The following is an 18,290-nucleotide window of genomic DNA, read 5'->3' as shown; positions in this document are numbered from 1 at the left end:
TCAAGACTAACTGCAATAACAGTGAGTGAAAATTACTTCTATAAAAGTGAAATTTTGAGATCATGGATGGGTTATCTGCTTTATTTAAAACAAGGCTGGTTTCTCTAACAAACTTCTGACTATTTTCTATTTATATAGTCTGCACCATTGGCCTTTTGTTTCAATGGAGAGAGCACTTGAAACTGCAATACAATCAGAAATCAGTTTATGAGGTAGAAAAGCTCTTTAAATGGTAACTAGAAAACAGGTGATAGTTCAACAGGGTTTATAGTACTTCTTAGAAGCTGGATATAGAGAGAAATTAGGTACATAAAACATGTCATAGCAGCTATAACATCACTGCATAGCAGCAGAGGAAAAGTGTTCAAATGAAACTCTCTGCAAAAGTGAAGACAAACAAAAAATCATTGGTACAACTTCTTACTTTAAACTTTAGATGAACACTGAGACTAGCTTAAGTGCTTGTTCAGAAGTCTGAGAGTAAAATTTGTGAGTCCTATCCTCGCTGCTTTTAGCATGTTGAATTTTCTCCCTAGATGCAACATTTATAATGCACAGCCAAAGGATCTTTGAATGCAGGAATGCAGGAACAAGAAGAAATCTTCTGCTGTAAAATTACATATTGCTTTGAAAATATGGGGATTTCAATGGCCTCTAACTGTCTCAGAAAATGAAAAAAAAAAAAAGCAAGAAATATTCCTTTTTTTCTCAATTCACAGTGCAACCAAAGATCTGCATTGGTTTATTTGGATGATGTTATACAAGAACTTATATCTTCAATATATATAGAATTTTTCTGAGTTTTCTTAATTAAGCAAACAAATACTTTCAGTGAGATGTTAACAAAAGTTGAAGTAAAAAATTTTTCTGCCTAATAAATGAGAAATATAAGTTAATACAACTTTTCATTATCCTCAGAAAACTGAAAACACAGCTGGTGGTGAGTTGTAATTAAAAAAAAAAAAAATTATGTTTTGTTTAATCATATTCTTCTAGGTGCAGTCCCTGTAGTTCCCAGGATTCTCTGAGAGGAAGGAAGGATTAGTGAAAGAATACGACTTTGTGAATCTCTTTCTGTTATTTATTTGTCAGATCTCAGTAACTGGAAAACCTTGTGATCTGCTGATAAATGGCAAAATTAAGTGCTAATGACCAAAATGAGAAATTAATATAAATATAATATATCTTATTTTTTTCATTTGAAATACTATGTGACCTTATATATTAAAAGAAACACAGTTTATTTTTCTCAGTTTTATTTTCCTTTTATACAGTTCTCCCCTAAAGCCTTTATTCTTTCTAGTTTCTAATAGACATTATTCTTCTGAAAAACATTTTTTGTTCATTTATAGGAACATGTACATACTGGCCTTCTTCTCTGTAAGATAAATGTATGTCTGCCAAAATATTTTATCTCTATATCTCGTCAGTAGACTATTTAATGAGGAATACTGTGTAGTTATCATATGACACTGGGAAATGTTATACTGACTCTAGGAACAAGAGCCAGAGAAGATTTTTAATGTGCAATTAAGTAGTAAATTCACAGCTGCATGATAGTGTCTAAGTAACTGGTGAATATAATAATTTAAAAGTATGTCCAGAATTAAAGAAAATGCATATAAAAATAAAGAAAGTCAGAGGCTTACATTTTCTAATTTCATTTTATCCATATTAAAATGTTCTTTAAAAGGATGCATGTAATGTTTAGTCAAAGGGAAAAATGTTAGAAAATGTTTGAAGGAGAGAAGAAGGATTTTGTGGGTACATCAGTTTCAAATGCTGACTAGAATGTTATGGTAGAACAAATCAGTTCATACCATCAAAAACACACATTAAAGAGAACAAAAGAGAAAGCAGAGCATTCTGCACAGAATGTAATAATACTAATCCTCAATTTATGTTTGTAGTCACTTTAGAATCTTCTAGGAGAGTAAACCACAAATAAAGTGACATTTTCCATTCCTAGGAAAAAAAAGGGGAGGATGGTCTATGTAAACATCAAGGTCATTGTATAAGTCTAAAATTGTTTAGCTGGAAATTGCTTTTTGTTTTCATCTTGGAAAATATGTGTCTCTTCTGGGTTTGGATAACCATTCAAAGAATGTTGCAATATCATACATTAATAAAATATTGTTATCTAAATTATTAGGAAAGGGGGATCTTGTAACTATGAAATAAGTGAAGAGAGAGGCTAAACTTATCCCAGTCCTTGAGACCCACTTTCCAAACATCTGGAGAAAGACATTGTACTTAGGAGATAGAAATGTGTGAGAAATGTAACATTAAAAACCTTTCACACATAATCACTAGTTCTGGATGCAGCCCTTAATAGATAGAAACTTTTTTTTTATGGGAACACAGTGTTAAAGGCTGTGCACAGCTTTAGATGAGGCATTAGAACTGGAGAAAGAATAGGGAATATGCTTTGACCTGTTTTATAACATATATATATATATTATTATTTGTAATTCATATTTGTTTTACAAAGAGCAGATGATGCCACCAGTCAGCAAAGTATTTTTTAAAAATATTAATAACTGGAACCAAGGGAGAACCACCACATGAATCTTGGACTTTTCCCATTTAATTAAGAATTAGCACATATACTAGTGCTTGAACATATGATAGAGAAGTCAGAACTATACAAAATAAGTCTGAAAACAGCTGAACAAAGTATTGGGGGTTCAGACTTAAAAATATATTTCTGAGGAGAATATATTAATTTTTCAATTAAAGTGTAGACTGAGATATGTTCTGGAATTATCTGTTTATTTCTCAAGAGTCTTTTCTTGCCTGTTTCTAAAATTTCATATTTTTTTCTGTAATAAGAGCTATAGTAGTTTCTACTACTACTAGAGGGATTTCTGTTACTATAAAACATATTTGCACACATTTTATTAAACATTAAATCGCCATATTTCTATTCTTGTATATTTATGCACCTATTTATTGTTTTTGTCTTCATTTGAAGAAATTGAAGTATAGATGATATATTACTCCTTTAGTTCAGTTCAAAGAGACATTTTTTTTGTATTATATTCAAAAGTGTCTTTCACTGTTTTTTTTTTTGGTTTTGCCACTCTGTGTTCTATTCTGCACAGTTTAAATTCTGTTAGATCAGATTTTTCCTTCCAACCCCATGATTTCTTTTGTTTTCACGGTGATTTTGTGTGCATAGGAACCAATTATTTTAAATCTGGTCTTGCTTTCTTCCAGTATATGCTTTTAAAATTAATAATAGGTATATAATTTTTTTTAAAAGCATAGAAATTAATTTTTATTTAAAAATTTCAAGCCAAAATGTAAACACTTGCTTTATTCTCGTTTCTGGTGTCCTTCATATGAAATGAGAAAAAGCAATGTCTTACTGCAGACAATAATGCATTGTTTTTCCTTTACTTTCATATGAAAGAGTGAAACATCATCTTTGATTCTTGATAGGTTTTGGAATGTGAATGATGAGATAATTTTTTTAATGAGAAATGGACAACAGCTCTTCTCCCAGGAAACACGAGATAGCACAAGAGGAAATGACCTCAAATTGAATCAGGAAATGTTTAGATCGGATATTTGGAAAAAAACTTTCATTGAAAGTTGTCAGGGCTTGGAACAGGATATCCTGGAAAGTGGTGGAATCACCACATCTGGAAGTGTCTGAAAGATGTGTGAAGGTGGCTCTTAGGGACACAGTTTGTGGTGAACAGGGTGGAGCTGGGTTAGTGTTCAGACTTGATGATCATGGAGGTCTTTTCCAGCCTTGATCATTCTATAATTCTGTGATTCTGCATGGTGCATTTCATCACTAGAAAGTGTAGAAATGGCAATATGTGGACAGCTGGAATACCAGAGTGCCTGGAGGGACCCCTTATAGGGCAAAAGTTACTAAAGCCTTGAAAGCTGTAGGGCAGCCTGCAAACAGCTGGGCAGGATGGTGACAGATGGCACTGACTGGTTTCAGGGAAGGAATAGAAAGAAATCCAAAACTAGTGGAGTTGTGTCTTCAGATTGAAATGAGGGCATGAAATATCTCATATTATCACATATGAAAGAGAAGTGGGGAAAGATGGGAAAACATCTGTTTATAGTGGTGTGTCTGGTGTGGTTGTGTTTTTTGTTTAAATGACACTGAGACAGCCACAGAGAGTGAGACAAAAAGAGTGAGTAGTGAAATGAAGACATTATTTGTCTGAGTCAATATTTTTGCTAGCAGGATTTCAATCAAGTGTGATGATACAGGAGAAATAAATAGAAGAGATAGGGTTGAAATTATCATTTTTGTTCTGTGTAATGCAGTAGAGATTACAGCCCCGTTGTGACAGATCTCAAACATGAATAAACATGTCATCTGTCTTGAAGAGATTATAACATAAGCAGAAAAGACAGGCCTAATGTGAAAGAAATGTGAAAAGACAGAGAGATATGCAAGTGACATAGTGATCTGAATAAAGCTGTGGAAGTGCTGTGTAATTTAATGCTATATTTTGAATCCTAAACCAACTTGTTATTCTGAAGTCTTAAGCACTTCTCTAAATTACATGTAAGAACAAGAGTTAAAGTAAAACTCTACCGCAAGGATACACACTTAATTATTTTCTTATTTAATTATTATTGTTTATTTTCAACTAGGAGTATGAGGTATGGAAAACCTAAATTTTAGCCTGTTTTATCTAGCATGATTTTCTGTGGTGGGACTGCATGTGATATTTTCATGCTCCTGGCATATTTAAAGGTGCTTCTGCATTTTTCTTCCTTCCATAATGCACTGATAAAATACATCTCCCTTCCAAACCAAGGCATCATAGAATCACTGACATTGCTAAATACTTCCCAATGAGATGTGGAGATTTTTTTTTTTGACTGAGAGTGTGGCTAGCTTAGCTATTTTAAAAAAAGTCTCTCCTTGGTATCTGCCTGTTAGCAGCAGTCACTTTCCCATATGTTTGACAGGTACTTGCTTTGAACAAACCATGGTTAGCAGTAACAGGTTACAAACCATGTTAGCAGTATCTTTCCTTAAATACACACCAGATTCCCTTTCCATTTCTTCAAATTATTTTTCAAAACAGTCTTCCAGTCACTGCTCCTTCCCTTTTTCCACCACAGCTGCCCTTTGTCTACAGGCAGATGCATGCAGATTTCCATTCCCCCTGCTGCTGTCATGAGTTGTCCATAAATATCACTGTCAATGTTGAAAAATATTTAAGCATCTGTTTCCTCAGTGTCATTTATTTGCCTGGATACAGAAGTGACCTATTTAGTTTCCAGATCTGAAATAACTTGTATTTGGCCAGCTTAACTTGTACCTATAGGAAAAAAATAAGTCTCTTCCTAATTGCCTTTGAAGACACTGTTGTTTTGGATGTGCTTCAGGTGTAATTGAAGGGTAAAAGAAGACATTGTTTCTTGGTCAATTTTCTGTTCGAAACTGGTTTACCAAATTGCTCATTTATATTTGCTCTTTTTAAGCATTAATTTTAGAAAGAGTTTATTGCTTTCAAGACATCTGCACTAATAACCACATCACATTCATCACATCCTGATCATGCACAGTTTTGGTAGAGAGAATATTGGAGGAACCAAAAGGACTTGGACAGGAAGCAGGTTTTGAAAGTTTAGTGTTAAGAAACATTGTGGTTTGCTGCAATTGGCCAGTTTCCAGAGGTAAAGGACAGTTGATAAATTCATTTCTCTTAAATGAGATTTAGAAGTTGAAGGACCCACTCTGTAGAGAAGGCTCCTTTTGGTTATTTTCTACCCTTTGAAACATACCAAGGCAGAAGAAAGTCTGAGGGAAGGATTCAGAAAGGAGCAGAGCCATTGGAAAAGGTCTACCATTGCAATAATAGGACCAGACTAGAGGGAGAATTGAGGTTAGATTAAATGCCATGACTCTTGGGCAAGATGTTTGGATTTTCCTCATATTTTTGCAGCAAGACATAGGGGCAACGAAATGAGATCTGAAACTTGCAGCAGAGTGATCAGGAGCCAGGAGCTTTCCTCTTTTGGAGAGCATGGATGGATGGATGGATGATGGATGGATGGGTGAATGGATGGATGGATGGATGGATGGATGGATGGATGGATGGATGGATGGATGGATGGATGGATGGACACGCTGCATGCTCAGGTCTTGGGCTGAACATTCTGCATATCCAATTTATAAGGTGGAGAGAATAGAGGTCTCTCCTAGCTATAAATATCTGCAAAATATTTCTGAGGAAGATTTGTGAGTATTTTCATTGTGGGGGAGAAGGGAGAACCAAAATCCTTAATATATGTCAGAGAGAAGGTGAAATTTTCTGGATTTTTATGCTATAGTAAGGAAGAAGGAGGCTTTTAAAATTACTTCACAATGAGACATCCTAAACTAACTGGAGTTGCAGACTAAAGACATTTATTTATGTAAGCCTTTTAAAATGGTGCAATAGAGAGACAATGGGTACAGCTTCCAGTGAGCCAGGAGGAGTCATCCAGATTCAGTATGATTCTTGAATCCTGAAGGTTTTGTCACCTGGGATTTTGCTCACAGGCTAGATCTTTTAGAAAACACTGCATTGGCACTGTTTCACTAAACCAGAGATGTCTGACAGAAACATTTCTATCTTGATAATTAACATCATGCCCCCAGGAGGAGCATTAGCCTTGAATTAGATTCTATGGGCCAGTTGTGGCCTGGAATACCCACACAACTGGGTCCTTTGGAAGCCTGCCCTCTCATTACAGTCAGGGATTCCAACAGGAATGTGTTGAAATGCTGAAGATGTTTAAACCTTTGGTGTGGTGTTGTTTTAGAAGGATGAGAAATGCTTCATTTTCCCAGTTTTGTCCAAGTGGTGTAATCATTTTGGTCCTTCTCTGGGGATTCCCATAGAAATTGGGAGACAAATATTGAAAGTGGTTTAAGCCACAGCAACTTCAAATGTTTAATACAATTTTTTTTGTGCTATTAAAGTGAAGAAAAGATCAATTAGCAAATGGAAACACATCTCCTTATTTAATATCTTGTAGAAATTATTCTTTATTTTGACTAATTCTGTGAACTTTCAGTATTTATTCCTCTAAATCGACCAAACTTGTCTCCTATCTAAATAAACAAACAATTAAAATACTTATTAAGAACATGAACTCTCTGTTTAAATTTGTTCAAATTTTCATTGAAATTATGATAATGTATTTCATGTGTGTGATATCTGTCAGCTAAATGGAACAGCAATTTAGATATAAAATTATACCTAGCATATGAGGAAATTGAAATACTCTGCGTAATTTTTTCAGTAGGACAAAAAAAGAAGTATGTTCTAATATTAATAAAATACTTTGTATCACACACAGCAGGTAAGACTTTTTATCAGTGCCCTGACAAGGATGTCATTGTGAAACAAGCTGGCAGAGCAGGCTGGATTTTACCCAAGACAGAGGACTTAATAAGTGCTGTCAGCCATTCCATTGGTGTTAGTCCAATCCATTTTTAAAAGACTGCAGTACATGAAAATACAACATTCTCAGAACTACCCAGTTGACTGATGTGGCTGAAGGGTTTTTTTTTTATGATTCTGTGTGCAAATAGTAGATGAATTATCTGCTGGGGGAATAAGAAAGAAAAAATATTTTCCAAACAATTTTTTTAAAAATTCATCACGCATCAACTTATCAGTCACACAGGCAGACACAGCTACATAAAATTTCCACATCTTGGCCAGATGTATCCAACAGAATTATTACAGCAGAATCTTTGACATATAGACTACATGATTTCAGATATAAGATTTAAAAACTCATATATTAGTCTATTTGGGGTGTGTATAAGCATCAATGGTAGTTAAACAAATGTACCATTTCCAGTATATTCCAAAATACGTTACTTTTTCTGTGTTCATATTTCTGTAGCCTTTTATATTTTAACATTATTAAAAACTAACAGTGGAAAAACATTTTATTAATAGTCATTTATTTTAATTTTTTTCTCAGAAAGGACTCAGTCTTATGGTGTACATAAGATCTGAATTGAATTGTGTAGGAAAACCTTTTTGATTCAAGATAGGCACCTGAATTTGTCCCTAAATAGGGAACATGTGAGTAATTCTACTTCTAAACCACACATCTTTTTACATCTATCCTGACTTGCAATTTTCCTGACATTGTATGAAAGAATATCAGTGGATTTTTAGGAATATTAAAATTGACTTTGCAACTTTCACTGTTGTCTCTCAGCCAAAGCTGTGTCATCTGTTGCAGGCAGCACTCTGTCACAACCTTCAATTTCCCTCGGTCCTTTCTTACTTTTTCAGAATTTAAACTCAATCTGACATTTCCTTAAAGGCAGCTTCTCTCTTCTTTCAGACTTCTTTCCAAAATAAGAAAGATAAGTGGTGTTAGACCCAAACTAAGTAAATACTTGGATCCATATTTTTTGATTTCTTTCTATAGGTAATGGTCGGTCTTAGTCAAAGTTGCTTGCAAACAAATAGATTTAGAGCTAAAAAAAAAAATGCATGCATTTGAGTATTATGTGCTGATTAATATTCAGGGTTTGGTCCTTAATTTTAATTACACTTTTCCTGCATAAATAAAGTTTGAAATTCATATAAAGAAAGTATGGTCAGAGAAATGGAATGTGGTGATTTGAGGGCTTCTGGGGCTCAAGTTTGGAGCTTTTACTCTTTAAACATATCTAGTAAATTCACCAATATCCTATTTATTTGAGATTAAAAAAAAATATTTACATCTGTTTGGACTACATTTTTGCTGGAAAATGGTTTTTTTTTGTGTTTAAAGAGAAGGTGCAAATAAAGTTCTGATTTTTCCAGACTATGCAAATCTGGGCATTAATTTTGCTGCATTATTTCTTAGTCTACAATATATTCATCCACATCTGTGTGGATGTATTTTTTTCCTGTTTTACTGATGCTACATGCTCAGATCAATACATCTCTGAATTGTTGTCACTCAGAATCTTATTGCCTTTCCTGGTCAATCCCTGAGAAATGCAATCTTTTTTGGGCTGCAGTGCAAAAAATTTTTGAACTTGTACAGAAACTAGAAGAAATAATTGCAGTAGAATTTTTTTATCCTCTTTGTGATTCTGTTTTAACATTTGTTAAACAAATTTGATTGCATAACAAGGAAATTTTAGTTAGTCTTTATGCTTTTTCAGTAGAGATCTACTTCCAAATGCTCTAACAGCGCTCTGGAAATACAGAGAAAGAAGAGACAAATCATCAAATGTAGCCAGACAAAAGAAGAGCAGTTTATATTTGACATCTGATTTAAATATATGCAGCAAAGAGAAGTGAGGGATCTTGTCTTGTGGCAAAGGGCAGAGAACCACAGCTGCTGAAGAAACTATGAACAATCACAGGTGTCCAAGCATCATCCATGGGATGCTGAAGTGGTTCCTGATGGGTACAGGGCAGCAGATACTGCCAAGAGGAACTGGCAATTTTCTTTCATTGCAATGTGCTTTCTTTACTTGGTTTAGATGTGGCAGTAGTGCTATAAGTCACTTTTGATGAAAAAAATCTACAACAACAGAAGATACATTAATCGTTTTCTCTCCAGTGGGAAAGAGAGGGTAGTGTGACAGTGAGAAAGAAATTGATAATCCATATTGCTTGGCAGAGACTTTTTAAAGAATTTTTTAAAATCTAAATTTTAAAATTTAGGAAGGCAACAAGCCTTTCTTATTTCCTAACTAGTCTAAGTCAGGCAGATTATAGTGAGAATTTCCTAAAAATCAAGTGGCAGAAAGATTAATAACCCACACTGGGAAAAAAAATAAAAATAAGGTAAAGCCCTATCTAACATTTGTTCTTTTAAAACTGTTTTCTTCTTGATTGCTTTCCTATTTTAAAGGTCTTTTTTTTTTTCAGGGACATTCTGCAATTTGATCTCTCTGACCTTTAGCAGATGCTAAGCTGGAGTCCTGCCTGTGTTATTTGTTTGTCTTAGGCATGTCCATTGGTTCCTGAAAATTTCTGTCAAGTTAAGAAACTGAAAGAAAAATTTGATTATAGCCAGGCAGGCAAATTATAGCATACCAGTTGCACTGGAAGCAAAAAAGGAGGCTCCTTCTCAAGCAATCGGTGTTCTGTTGCAACTTTCTCATTAATTAGCTGTAATGAAAGTTCTTTAGGTCCTGTAGCTCTGCTTGTGTAATATTTTTCTTAACTTGTGAATTACTGTTGAGCACAGATGTTTATTGAAATCCAGTTTCTGATAAATATTGTTACAAAATTACTGTTAATCCACACACAGTTTTGTTTCTCTCTTGAATTAACGTGGATCAGATGTTTTCCAGGGCATAACATTTGTTAAAGTCAGAAAAAAGGCAAGATAGTCTAGTGGTGATTGAGAGATTGTTGGCATGTCTCAAAATATCTGTCTTTGAAGTTGCACAGGACTGATGGCACTGACTCAGGTGTGAAAATTTCTTCCTGCATCCTGGTGTTTCAGTAAGGAAAAGGAGGGGAAGGATTTCTTCTGAGTTATATCTTTTTTCTGTTAGTTTACACATGACTATTGGAAGAAGTGATAAGCAGTTTATTTGCAATCAAGCACATCTGTTTGACAGCACAAGGGTAGGACCTGTGGAGGGGATATGTTATGCACAAAAAAATGAGTTTATAAGAAGGATAAAGCTGATGACACATGGGATGTGGGCAGAGTTCTGGCTGATCAAATCCAGTCGTTGATGCTGTACATGGCTGCCTAGAGCTTTTTGTGCCATTTTTTCCTGTAGTTTCCTATAATACAGTTTTCTGTACAGTGCCTGTATTAAAACTGAGAGAAATGTAGTTTCATAGTAGTGCCTCCATGTTCATACTGCAGATAGCTGAATATTGAATATTACAGCAAGCAGAATGAAAGCTATATTTAAAGTTTCATTGAGTTGCTACCACAATTCAGATGTTTTAAACTTGATAAACTTGACCCCATTTAACTATATTTTCTGCTTTATTTTCTTAAGCCCCTTAAGACAGTGAAGCATAATTTGAACAAATGTGCTGATAGTATTTCCACTGCTGGTTGAACTGATAAAAGGAATGATTTCATTTAATTGCAATAAGAGTTAAATAATATTTTTTTAAATAAAGCTTTGCTGGGTCTCTCAAATAAACCACTCTTCAATTTAGTCTCTAAAATGTAAAGTAATCCCACTTAGTCTTTGGAATGGTTAAACTGAAAAATTATTTTGTTAAGCAGAAATAACACAATACTTTTCTATTCCTTGGCAAACATTAATTAATCCCACTGACATGCAATTACTGTCTTATTTTTTCCCCTGAATGAATTACTGAGCAGTGTTTCAGAAGGGTTTATGGGTTGGCACTGGTCTAACTAAGTTACCAAAGCCAACAGCTGACATCTTCAGAAGTTTCGGCTGTGGTGCTGATAGTAGGGAGAGTAAAAATGAAATGCTTTGGTTTCTACAGTTTAAAATTGTGATTTTTGATGTAAAAAACCCAACAAAATATGTGACTATCTTGTTACTACAAATGTTTCAAAATCTGACTCGTAGACAGTGCTCTACATACATAGGTGTTTGCTTCACTGAGAAAATTTTAACATTGAAAGTTCCTCAGTCAATTTCTCAAGGAAATATGCAGAAAGTCAGTGATAGAACAGGAATTTAATTCAGTGATTTAATTAAAAGTGAAGAGACTGAAGAAGACATGCCTATTAATTCTTCTGGTGAAATTAGCTTGGTCTCCTTTCTGGACTTCAGTTGAGACCCAGAACTGAGAGGTCAGCAAGAAAGAAGTCTGGAGCTTCTGATTTACAGAGAAATATCACTGATGTGACAAATAAGGACAGGAAGGATCCTGAGTAAAAAGCAGTGAAGGAGTCAAATATGATGAGGCTTGTGCAAATAAATGACTTCTTACTATCTTGACAAGTTATTTTATTTGTAAAAGGAGACAATTTCTCATATATTCCTTCCATTTTGGGAAGGTTCCAAATGTGCTTGTATAGATACACTATTTGTCAAAGAAATTATGAGGCATTTGGTTTTCTGATTACTGATTTTTTCTTTTTTTTTTTTTTTTTTTTTTTTTTTTTTTTTTTTTTTTTTATAGCAGGTTTTTGTTTTTCCAAGCAGAGCTATCATCTGACTTCTTGGGTTGTTACTGTAGCCTCTCTGAGGCAGATTGATAATGAATATGCCTGATCAGAAGTAGCAGAATCATTAAAATCAAGAATATTTTGGCTGTTACCTCTGGAAATCATCTGTGTTTTTGTGTGTGTATCTATGTAAACGTGTAAACAAGATTCATTGACATAATTCCTTTAATGCAAATCTCTATCCTGATAGTTTAAGGGAGATTATAAACTAGATAATATTACTGGGAAAACTCAGTGCATAAAAGAGACATCTTAAGTATAAAGATGGGTTATAAAATGCCATTGCTGCAGAAAATGCCAATAGATATGTTCCCCATATTCTGTGTCCTAAATGTATATGTTTAATGTATATGTTTCTATGTTTTAACAGGAGGGATGAAGTTTTACAGGATGCAGCTCACAGTTAATTTTTTAACAGGAGGACCATTAACACAATCTGGTTTTGGGGACTTGGATTTTATTCCTTTATCTGTGCACTATGAACATCTGCTCACTTTTTTGCCACTATTATCTCTCTGTTCCATTTCTCTTTCTCTGCTTCATAATCTGCAAGTCTCTTGGTGCAGAAAATCTGTATTTCTTTGTGTGTGCTCAGTACCTATATGCAGATCTTTGTCTGGACTCTTAAATGCACCTGTACCATGAAAATTGAAGCCTAATTACCTGGTAACCTCAGTGAACCATTGTGTGATCTGTGTAGCATCTGAAAGTAAAAGACATCATGCAAATTACAATTAGTGCAGTTAATGGAAGAGATGTTCTCTTCACACCAGCACATTTGGTTTCACTGACAATAGTTCTAATAACACTGCATACAATTTAAAAACAGTACTTCTGAATTGTCTTTGGATAGTATCAGTAGTGATGATGTCAGTGTCATGGAGTTGAACAGATTGCAGATGAAATGTCCGAAAAAGAAACTACAGCTAAAAAGCTTTTTATGGGCAATTGCCCTAAAACAAATTACATATTTCAAATTCTAGATTTTCTGTTATGGTCAGTGTGATGCAATTAATGCATTTAATTAATATGGTTTATAAGATATAAAACCCCACAAACGTGTGTCTGAAGCAACTCAGTTGGGGAATTACAATTCTTTCATTTTTGATTGCCTATATTGCTTTGAATTCTATAGTTATAACTCATCTTTTTACCAATCTATTTCAGCTTTTCCTTTCGGTGATGATTTCTCCAAATGAAATCAGATGTTTTCTCACTTCTGGTGAGAAACAGAGGTAAAACCCCAAGTCTGATCCTCCCCTCCCTGTGCTGAATAAAACAGAGAGTAGAGTGGAACTGATGAAGGGGTTTGCTATCTTATGCCTGATCAAACATAAATTATGGGAGAGACAGACACAGATAAATGCTCCTTGGGCAAGAAGTGACCAAGAAACGTGTTGTGAAACTTTGTGATAATGTAATGTTACCAGGTGACGTAATGTCATGAAGAATGTGCAACCAATGGAAAATTGCTACCAAAATTAGAGCCCCCATGTAAGTTCCATACCCTATAAAAACCCCTGAATACTCAATAAATTTGACTTTTGATCATAACTCTGAATGTCCCCCTCTCTTCATTACCTCCCCTCCCATCCCTGATTCCCCCTTACATGTATTCTCTATTACAACCTCTTAAAAAAAATCAAAAGATCTGGCTTCTGGCCTGCATTACTTTATTTGGACAACAGGAATAAGAGCCTTCATCCATAATCACTGCATTTTAGGCAGTACAAAGAGGGGTTCACTTTACTGTTCTGCAATCCTCCATACTGAATTTAACCTTTACATGTTTATTTTTGCAGCCAGAAAAAGCTCAGATGGTTAGATAGATTTCATGGGACAAATTATATGTGTCTCATCTATTCATGAATGACAGGAGCCCTCGCTACCCCACTTGCTTTTTTATTAAATTCATATTTTAGTGCTTGGGGATAGCTTGAAATCTGAGATACAGGTCTAGGTATGCAATCTTCATGCCAGTTGGGGATTTTTTGTACTTCATATTCTGCCCCAGTTCATATGTATCACTTATTTTCAGAGTATAATCGTTTTGAACTGAATTTATTTAAAGTCAGGTTAAACCACAAGAGAGATATTTATTGGAGATTTAATTTTACCAAACCAAATGCTTGGCTCAGTGATTTAACTTTAGAGTAATCTCTCCTTTCTACGGGGGATTAAAATTAATGACTTTATAATAGCTAGATCTTACAATTCACAGATGTAGCTCCCATTGCTATTCAGGAAAGCTTACAAAATCAAGGTGATATTAATGATCAAGTAAAAGGAACTTTAGACTAATCTTTCAAGTCTTTCACGAAAACAGTTTTCACTGTCAAATCCTTCCAACTTTAAATTCAACAGCAAAGTGCTCACAACACCATTAGTCATAAGTAATAAAAAAGACATGTTAGCTAAGAGAAACTTGCATGTGTGTAAAGGTAAGTTGTTGTATTTGAGGTCTTCATGTAACCTGTAATATGTATTCCATTTCACCAATTCAATTCATATGTGCATTTAATGGTGAATATTAAATAGGACATGAAATTGAACACAGTGACATTTAGAGAAAACTGATGGCTTGGCTTTGGTTCTAAATATTAATATTCATTATTTTTAAAAATATTTAGCTTGTGTAGAGATGCAAGGGGATGTAAATGTACCTATTTCTATATATGAAGGATTGATTACAATTAAATTAAATCCACATGATATATTTTCTTACTGCAGCTTTAATATTAAGAGTTTCATTAATATTTTGGCATAAGCTCCATTGGTGTTCATTTCCTCAGCCTTAAACAATGGCTGTCCAGATATAATTCTCTGCAAAATAACTTATTATATTGATGCAACTCCTTTGTATAAACAAACAAGTTACTGTAACCCTTATCCACATTTTTTTTTCTTAATATTGTAGAAATTATGTAAAAATAAGAATTTATTAATCAAATTTAATGTTTTATTTCTCTGATAATTTGCTGTTTAAGCCATTTTGCATTAAAAATACTAATAAAGGGCATGTGTAAATATGAGACAGAGGTAAGTGTTGTTTGCATTTTTGCTGTTATGTGTGCAGCATATTAAGTAAGGAAAACTGGTTAGTGTTCACACTAAAAGAATTCCAAATTATTCTGAAGGAAGCTATTCTAGATTAGTTCACTTTGAAATGTAATTAAGACACATACAGATTAATAAAGTAGGTAGCACTGGAGGGAAAAAACCCACAAACATTATGTGTGTTCTTTAAAGGAAATTAATTTAGAATTTTAAAAGGAAGTAGAAAGAAGTTATATGTAACAGGGAACAAATCTTAAAGCTAAGATAAATAAACCACTTCAGTACAGTGTCCTTTAATATCTTGACCACTACAGAGAAATCAGTCTAAGTGAAATAGTTAAGCACTAAAAAAAATGTATGTACTTTTGAAAATGGAATTTGGCAGCTTGTAAGAAATACACGTAAAATTTTGGACAAACTACTTTGGATAAAAGGAAAAAAAAAGCCTTTTTCAAAATCAAGGATTAAGTTTCTTTAAATTAATGCTATCAGCAATTAAATTAGAATGTACTTCCATATCTAAAAGGAGAAAGACAAGAATTCAGATGGACCTACTTAGGCTTGCTTTTCCCACAATTAGGTCACCCCAAATTCTTCTCTTTTCCAGGCTGAACAATCTCAGTTCTGTCAGCCTGTCTTTGTTGGAGAGCTGCTTCAGCCCTCTAATAATTTTGGCTTTCTCTGGACTCTGAACTCACTCTAACAGGTCAATGTCCTTCCTGTGCTGAGACCTCAGAGCTGGATGCAGTAAAACTGCTTTATCTTAACCTCAAACACTGTATCTTGTTTCTTTGGGATTTTGCCTAATTTTTCTTCAATAATGGGTACATAGCAAGAATGCATGCTGTCCATCAGACAAAAATCAATGCAGAAATAAGCATTAACATTCTAGAGCACAGAAAAATTTAAAAGTTGATGGGTATGTCCTTGATTGGAGAGTTAAGCTGTTGTCCATAAATGAGAATGACTTCTGCTATTTACACTTTGCAGGAAATGGTTCCTTTAAGGGTGGCATGTTTTCTCTTTTAAAAATGACAAAGATAATTCTGTATCACCTACATTCACTAGGAAGATGCCAGCTTTGTTCTTTACCCTAGAGAGTTGAAGGAACAAGGAAATGAAATTGTTCCAGGTTTTGAAGTTGAACTATTATACAAAAAAAAAAAAAAAAAAAAAAAAAAAAAACCAAAAAAAACCCAACCCAAAACCAACCAAAGCCAGTTGAAACCAAATTGTCAGGGGGTTATCATTCTGTGAATTAAATAAAAATTCAGTGGCAGCACTGCTTTGAAACCTCTAAAATTTATTATAATAGTTTCTAATTGGACCCCAATAAAACACAGAGTGAAAACTCTTGACTCCTTACTTGATAATGGTCAAAGATGAAACAGGAGAGGTAAAAGAGAAACTGAAGATATGAAAAAAAAGAGAAGCAATTAAATATAAAATCTAATAGTCTGTGCTCCTTTTTCTACTTTACCTCCCTATGTAGGTGAATGAATTCTAATTTCTCTGTCCTGACAGCCAGAGCCACAGCTTTCAGGTCAATGCTGGCAGTGAAAGACTGACAGTAGTGAAGGGGAGTGGGAAGGAAAATAAAGAAGAAAGTAAGTTCTGTGAGATTGCACAGTGCTCAGAATGGCAAAGCAAGAAGTTTTGAAATTGTTTGTTTGGAAAGCTGCTATTTGTAGCAGCAAGGTGTTGAGCCTAAGGACATGCTCATTAGAATTACATCAGGGAGTGAGATTAAAAAAAAAGAACTTGAAGAAAATTGAGTTTATGACAGTGTCCAGATATCTAATGACAAACTAAACAAGGCATATATAAAGTGGTTAGAAAACTTTAAAGGCAAAAGTTGGAACATGGGTGCAGCTTCTTTTTGGCTTCTTCTGAAATCAGTTTGGATTGACTCAGTTTGGAGAAGGTGGAAACTACTCCGGAAAGAATCAAGCTAGCAAAGTGACTGGATTTTAGTGCTTAAGATACTGAATCAGGAGCTTCAAAAGCATTTACAGATTAAGGCAAATGATTTTCTAAAATAAATAAACTGCAAGAATGATTAGTAGGCTACAAGAGGTACAAGATCAGATGGATGTTAATGAGAGGGTTAATAAAAGGCATGATTAAAGCCAGAGTAGAAACATATAGACTTCTTTTGTGCTTGCCATTTTTGTTATCTGTGCTGTGTTTCCTGCCTTTTGCATATCTCCCCATAACTTCATAAAATGAAAATCTTACAAGGTTAAAAGTAGTTTAATATGACAAGAAGGAAAAGGAAAAAAAAAATAAAAATAAGACAACTGAAGATGGGTGCCAGTACCTTGAATTGAATATCATGTACAAATGTGTCACTGAAATGAAGGAATATTACTTAAGAAAAATTCCATGTTCCTGTTTTGTGCACTTACATGCATCAACAGACATCATGACAGACCAAAGAAGATAGGAGAACATTCAGAGCAAAAACCATGTGAGATGATGTGCCTGTCAAGTGCATGTGAAGCAAATGTTTTCTGAAGCTCCCTGGGGAGTCAGGAGGATCAGTGATCAAAATTCCTTGATGTTTGAGAGTCCTGCTGTGCTCCACCTCCCAGTAACCTCAGGTAGGTAGACAGACACTGAACATCTGTCAGGATGATCAGGCTGGAGGAGGTGCTGCTGCAGGGCTGCTGTGTGGGTGCCAGTCCAGTGTGACTGCTGCTGCTGCTGTCAGCCAGAGCCAAAACTACAGAGCAGAGTGCTCAGGACAATTTTCTGAGCTATGGATGGGAGGATCTAAGGGCCATATGTAGTCTCTGCTCTGGTTTAGGAGGAAGCAAACAGCAAGAGGGTGGCCTGCCACACACAGGGGACTGTTTGGGCAGCCAGAATTTATGCTTGGGAACAGAAACAAATGGGTTATTTTACACATCTGTTTTCCACACTTTTCATGGGGTTATTAGAGAAGGATGCAAAAGGAGACAATATAAAAGCTAGATGAAACCTGATAACAAATTATTTCCTAATCCATTATAACAATAATTTATATTTTATAAATTCTTTATTTATTTCAGCTAAGAAGAGAAAAAAGCATAGGCACAACCTATTAGATCTTTGCTGCAGAGATC

The sequence above is a fragment of the Erithacus rubecula genome (genome assembly GCF_903797595.1).
Source record: "Erithacus rubecula genome assembly, chromosome: 1".
Classification (NCBI taxonomy): domain Eukaryota; kingdom Metazoa; phylum Chordata; class Aves; order Passeriformes; family Muscicapidae; genus Erithacus; species Erithacus rubecula.
Note: the sequence above shows the minus strand (reverse complement) of the source record.